Genomic DNA, 7,500 nt, shown 5'->3' with positions numbered 1-7,500 from the left:
ATTTCAATGGCGGGGTTAGAGTGAGAGGAAAAGGTGAGGAGGACAAGATTATTTTGTATTCGAGTGTGTTTGCGTTTATGCGTGTGTTTGTTTTTGTGTTTTGTTTGTTGTTTGCGTGCAGTGGTATAGTCAAAGGGGGGAGGGGAGGGGAGGGGGCGGTGGAATGAGGACACTCTCTGAAGAAATGTGAATTGGTCTAAATATTTCATGGTAAACACTTGGTCAATGCCACAAGCATTCTCTCTTTGAAAGTTCTGGAAACTTAACCCATTTTCTATCATACGAGCCCCCCCACTCCCCTGCCCCCCCTACTTCCGTTCCTTAAATCTTGAGTTAGACTGTTTATATATGTTTATGCATGTATTCATTGTCAATATGCTTTACTTGTGTTTACATTATGATAATTTAAGGAAAGGAGTTGTTCTTGGATATCTACTAGAAATTACCTAAGTAAGTCTTATTAGATGAATAGAAATAACTGATACAGACTACCTTACAAATTCAACATCATAAAATACGGTTAAAAAAAAGGAAAACGCAAAACCTCAAATCCAACTTACCTTATGCACATAATTTCCAAATCAATCCAAAGACGCAATTATCCCGCCATTAATATTTAACCTCACGTAATTCTCGTTATATTCTAGATAAAAATCACTATTTCACACCGACTTGTAAAGCCACTATTGTCACCATAAATCCATAAGTCCGCTCCTTCAACGACACATTTTTTGACTGTTAAACTTGTCTTTAGATATTGTCCAATCACCGATAGGTATTCATCATCTTTCAAATTTGAACCAATCACAGGTAAGAACGGATAGATATCAGGAAAATCTGACCAATCAAAGAGAGGTAAGATGTGTGACGTCACGCGATGGTGTATTTGAATCTGCTTCCTTAGATTATCGATATCCGCTGAAGTATCTAAATCGATTTAACCGAGCTGTATTATAATCATTATTATTATTATAATTAAATGGTATTAGATCCATCAAGAATATTTCACAATGTGTGACGTTACACTTGAATCTGAGACCGTTATCGATGTAAACCGAAAACCATTGTTGTATGTTTATTTTTTCTTAGCATTATATATTTTCAAAATGATACGAACATCAGTAAAATTTTAATCTTTGCACGATGGCTTAGGCGATTCCAATCCTTATTTTATTGAACTCAAAAGACCTCGTTAACAATGTTTGATAGTTAATTTAATATTCCGTGGAGATTTGAAAAAAAAACAATAATAATGGTGCATGATTCTCTTTCCTTATATATCAGTCTGACTAATGCAAGAATTTTAACTGTCTTGCTAATGATAATGATAGTTATCTGGAAAGATTTTATAAATCAATAAACCCTATTTAAATGCCATAATGGACCGAATTACAGATAACGATTCGTATTAATGAAAGCAATCTCAGATAGAACATAACAATAAGAAGACAAAAGGATGTTAACGATGATAATGTTGGTGATAACGAGGATAAATTTTTATTTTGAAGCGAATGATAAAATAATAGGTCCGTAACCCCCCCCCCACACACACACACATATTGAAGAGAAAAAACAAACAAATAGATGTTCTCCCTCTAAGCTTTGGCATTAGAGCATAACTGTTTTATGTAAAGAATGTTCTTATTCAAACAACACTCGAGAAAATGCTTAGCCGTCACTTGTATTACGAGAGAAATGACTAGGAAAGGAAAACAGAATGAAACAAATTGACACCGTTGATGGGTCGGTGTTCCGTCGGCTGCCGCTGGAAAGGACTTCGGCTTCCTGTTCCTCTGAGAGTTATCATCTCTATGTATTATGAATGCAATAGCAACCTGATCAATGGAGGAATATTGGTCAAGAATACCCATAGATCATATTCATTGATCGTAGAAGAATGTGTGGTAACTGATTTATGCATTCTCTGTTGTGTACCATGTCCTTTACACGCAGATGCGGACACAATCAACATCCATATTATTCTGATTCTCGCAAAATCATGTGTAAAGAGACAGTTTAATAGTTCCAATACACAGTTGAATTGTACAGCAAGTGTGTTTCGCCTCTTGTTTACGCAAGAGAAAATTTTGACGAAAGTTATCGAACAAGATAGACATTATATCCGAAGTACTTCTAATAAAGACAATTCTTTACGGACAATCCAACCACACCCATAAACCATCCTTCAAAATAGAAAAATACAAAAAAACAATAACACATCGCCTAACGTCTCATTTGTAACTCCACCCAGAAATCTGAGCACTCCATTAATATGTCCCTCTTATCCGAACGTTTTCACACCATTTTCACACGCCAGGTGCCCCCCACACAACAACTCCGGCTACAGTACATACAAGCCTCTTCCATTACCGGGGGGATGATCTGTCTACCAGTTCCTGTCATTTAATGTTATCTGGTTTCCTCTTCGTCCTCTTCCTCCTACTCTTTTTCGTCCGCTTCCTCTTCTTCTTCTTCTTCTTCTTCTTCTTCTTCTTCTTCTTCGTCTTCCTCTTCCACCTCCTCCTCTTCCTCCTCCTCCTCCTCTTCTTCCTTCCCCCCCCTTCCTCCCTTTATTCCTTTTCTTCACCCTCGTCCTTCCCCTTCCTCTTCCTCCTCCTCTTCCACCCTCTCCCCCTCGTCCTTCTCATTCTTTTCTTTTTCTTCTTCTCCTCCTCCTCCACGTCCCCTTCTCCCTCCTCCTCCTCCTCCTCCCCCTCCCCCTCCACCCCCTCCTCCTCCTCTTCCTCTTCCTCGTCCTCCTCCTCCTCCTCCTCCACGTCCTCCTCCTCCTCCTCCTCCTCCTCCTCCTCCTCCTCCTCCTCCTCCTCCACCTCCTCGTCCTCCTCCTCCTCCTCCTCCTCCTCCTCCTCCTCCTCCTCCTCTTCCTCGTCCTCCTCCTCCTCCTCCTCCTCCACCTCTTCCTCCTCCACGTCCTACTCCTCCTCCTCCTCCATTCCGTCGTCCTCTGTGAATGTTCTTCTTCCTGTGTTTACCCGGGGGTGGATCTCATAGTGAGTCTTTACTGTCGCTGTTGCATTCAAGTTGCTTTTCGATATCCCATTGGAGTATATTATTTGATTCGAGATCATGGCGACCCGGACCTCTCGCCCTCTCTCTCTCTCTCTCTCTCGCCCGGTCTCTCGCCCGATCTCTCTCTTACTCGCTCTCTCATTCTCTCGCCCGCTCTCTAGCCCTCTCTCTCTCTCTCTCGCTCACTCTCTCTCTTTCTCGCTCGCTCTCTCTCTTTCTCGCTCGCTCGCCCTCTCTCTCGTCCACTCTCCAACTCTTATTCGCGCGTATTTTCTTTCTTTGCTTTCTCTCTTGATCTTTCTTTATTTATTCTCTCTCTCTCTCTCTCTCTCTCTCTCTCTCTCTCTCTCTCTCTCTCTCTCTCTCTCTCTCTCTCTCTCTCTCTCTCTCTCTCTCTCTCACTATATATATATATATATATATATATATATATATATATATATATATATATATTTGTGCGTGTTTAGATATTCAGTCTCATTCATACCTTTCTTCTACGTGTGTCGCTATGAACTGTATTCATATATATATATATATATATATATATATATATATATATATATATATATATATATATATATATATGTGCGTGTGTGTATATATATAATATATATATATATATATATATATATATATATAATCTGTGCGTGTGTGTGTGTGTGTGTGTATATATATATATGTATATATATATATATATATATATATATATATATATATATATATTTCCCCCCTCCCTCCCCTCCCCCAGAGATAGATCTATGGGAACCGGGACAGCCTCAGCAAAAAAGCCCCATGAACGCGGCGCATCCAAGGTCATGTCAGACAGCGGAGTCCGGCGAGGGGAGGAAGGTAGCTGAGTGAGATGTTCAGGTAGTGACGTCAGAGCACTAATGAGATGACCGGGAGGTCGGGTTTGACAGGTGAGCGACGTGTGCCCGCGAAGAACTCAAAAAGAAAGAAAAAAAGAAAAAAAAAGAGAGAGATGAAATCCACAGATCCTACGACCGTGATGGGAATAAATATATTAAAAACATAACATCATTAAAGGTTTATTTGTGAAAGCCCCTTTGTCTTTCACTAGGGACCTGACAGCCGCGTTCCATTTATGCGTATGTAGTTTTAGATAGATGCTGCTTAGAAGGATCGAGTTGGTCAGCCCCATCTCCCCGGGAATCCGAAGTGGGCGCTTGATACAGCTCTTCCCATTCTTCTCATCCTATTCCTGTGGGCGTTTGTGCTTTGATATAAGAGGAGGAAGAACCTCATTGTCTTGATTCCTCATCCAAAAAATTGGGTCGTCTCATTATGCAATTTTTCTCCGTTATTCGCTTCGTTAATTGCTTAATTTATCGCCGTGCTGTAAGCGCTCCGAGGTGGCCCTCCTAAATCCTGTTTACTGCAGTCGGCAAAGCTGCAGAGACAATTCTAATTGTCATTTACATAAACAAATAACTCACGAAAGTTTGCGAATTTAATGAATTGGCGGAATTATCTCCTGTCTTGGTTTGGGGAATTATGTTTGGGTATTTTTTCATCGGTCATCGGATTTTTCTTCAAGGGGATGTTTCCTCCCTTACCGGCATGAATGTGTAATTAGTGATCTCTCTCTCTCGCTCTCTCTCTCTCTCTCTCTCTCTCTCTCTCTCTTGTCTCTCTCTCTCTCTCTTTCTTTTTCTCTCTCTCTCTTTCTCTTTCTTTCTCTCTCTCTCTCTCTCTCTCTCTCTCTCTCTCTCTCTCTCTCTCTCTCTCTCTCTCTCTTTCTTTTTTTTTTTTTCTCTCTCTCTCTCTCTCTCCTCTCTCGCTCTCCCTCTCTCTCTCATTCACTTTCCACTTTTGCTCAGGTGTGTAAAACAAATAGCCTGATATTTCACTTATCACATAAACAGCTTGCAAACACCAACTACCACCCCTTTTCCCCAGAAGAAATGATAGGAAAACATATTGATCAAAATTCTTAGCAAACAACGGGCAAACAAGCATGCGAACTGATTTTACACCCAGAGACAGAAGGATGTTTGTCAAAGCAGCTGATCTGAACAGCAAACAATATGCTACATCCTTATAAGATGGAGTACCAGTGTTAACAAAGCTTCTAAGCTCATGGGTTTTACTGGCATGCTCAGTAATAAGATAATTTACATTCAGGTATATTACCTCTGGGACTAAGAATATATAATTATATATATATATATATATATATACGTGTGTGTGTGTTTGAGTGTGTGTGTGTGTGTGTGTGTGTGTGTGTATGTGTGTCTGTATCTTCGATCTAACTTTCACAACCACCTTTTTTGTTGGTAATGAGAACCGAATATTCATTTCACCGTTTGCTTCCAGATACAAAAAAAAGAAAAAAAGAAAACATGTTTCTCCCGAAATCCACGAACGTAAGCCACAATAACGGGACCAACTTCAACAAAACCATAAGCCACAAAGAGATTACAAGAACCGAATTTCACGCATTCGATAAATGGCCGTCGTTTAAACTACCAAACCAGCCATATGCACCAGCACTCACACCTGCGACCTATAAATAGCTTGGCTTCTGAAATCCAAAATCACTCGTTCGTATTCTTGCTCTTGTTTTGGAAGCTAAAGTGTATTTTGGTGTGATAATTTATTGATGGAATTTTGTGCGTGGTGATGGAAGGGTTTCGTGATCGTTGGAATTCTTGTTTGTCTGTCTGTTGTTGTGGGCGTATCGTATTTTTTTTTAGTTTTTGTGAAGGTTTAGTCATTGGTTTTGTAAATGGAGTATGTGTAGTTTTGTGATCTATGGACCTCTTGATGTGCGTGTCTATTTTGTCTAATATGTCTATGATTATTTACGTGTGTTTAACAGTGTCTGTACATATATATAACTCCCTTTGTGACCTGTGTGTGTTCTTGCCTGTGTTCCCATCGACGTAAATACACGCATGATTATACAGAAAGAAAATAGTTGCGAAAGAAAAAAGAAAAACGAAAAAAAGGAAAAAAAACGCCTTAACTTTAAACTCACGCTGAGTTTAATAACTGGCACAAAGCACTGATAACATCGCGCTCTCTTTGATAAAATTTAATTATGAGCAAAAGTTTGGGCGCTTATTGGCGTAGTCGCCCGTGAAGAGGAAATAAGAATGATCTTAGAGGAATGAGCGAAATGTTTTGCGCTGAACCAAGTGTCTGTCTGATAACCTAAATACATGGTGGAGGGGGGAAGGGAGGGGAGGGGAGGGGTGAGAGAAAAGAGGAGGGGGGAAGGGAGGGAAGGGGAGGAGAGGGGAGGGGGTGAGATAAAAGAGGAGGGGGGAAGGGAAGGGAGGGGAGGGGAGGGGTGAGAGAAAAGAGGGAGGAGGGGGGAGGGAAGGGAAGGGAGGGGAGGGGAGGGGGTGAGAGAAAAGAGGAGGGGGGAGGGGAGGGGAGGGGGGAGAGAAAAGAGGAGGGGGGAGGGGAGGGGAGGGGTGAGAGAAAAGAAGAGGAGGGGGGAGGTAAAATGAAAAAGATTGTTGAGGTGGAGGGGCGGGGGGGGGGAGGAAGGGAGGGATGGAGGGAGGAAGGGAGGTAGATAAAGAATGAGAAGTGAGGTGGAAGAGAAGAAAGAGCATTGAGGAGGAAAACTGAGAAGATTGGAGTAAAATAGTGAAAGCAGCGAAGCAAGAAAGAACTAGAGATAGCGTTAAAGAGTAAACGTATAAGAGTGAAGAAAGAGACAAAGGAATAGAGAGAGAAAGAGACGAAGGAATAGAGAGAGAAAGAGAATAATTAAAAGAGAATGTAAAAGAAAGAGAAATAGTATTTCCATTGGCAGAAAGAGAAGTGAGAGGACACGTAAAATAAAGAAATTCAGGGAAAGAGAGAGAGAGAGAGAGAGTAGGAGGGGAAAGTGGAAAAAATATAGAGAGAAAGAGTAGGGACGACAATTTCTGATATTTGCAGTTTGCCCTTGCAGTAACATAGAAACAGTTCTTCAATACAGTATTTATAAAATAGGACTTTGACATGAACAAAATATCGTTTATTAACAACACAAACCATCCGTAAAATTAATCTACCCTGATTCATCAACCGCCATATTTATTTCAATTACTGTTGCAAAGATTAACAATATTCTTCTTTCTCAAAGGAAACTTGTGTAGCAAACAAACATTTAACGAAAGTGATACACACAATGAGATAACACGGTAGGAAGTAGGACACAAACTTCTATCGGGAAGCTCAAACTGTGGAAGGAATTAACTGAACGGACTGTTAGGATCTTGCCTAATCCTCATGCCTAATTCTTGTCTTTGCAACTGAACGTTTGCAAATTCATGTAGCTACGTATGAACAGGCACACGAAGAACAGCATGTATGCGCACACGGGAATGCATATATATATATATATATATATATATATATATATATATATATATATATATATATATATATATATATATATACACTGTCGAAAATTTGAGATGTACGCGCACACGTGCATACACACATAGA

This window comes from Penaeus japonicus, unplaced genomic scaffold (genome assembly GCF_977035675.1).
Source record: "Penaeus japonicus unplaced genomic scaffold, GWHDUDI00000001_assembly GWHDUDI00000004, whole genome shotgun sequence".
NCBI lineage: Eukaryota > Metazoa > Arthropoda > Malacostraca > Decapoda > Penaeidae > Penaeus > Penaeus japonicus.
The sequence above is the reverse complement of the archived record's forward strand: the minus strand, read 5'-3'. Positions refer to the sequence as shown.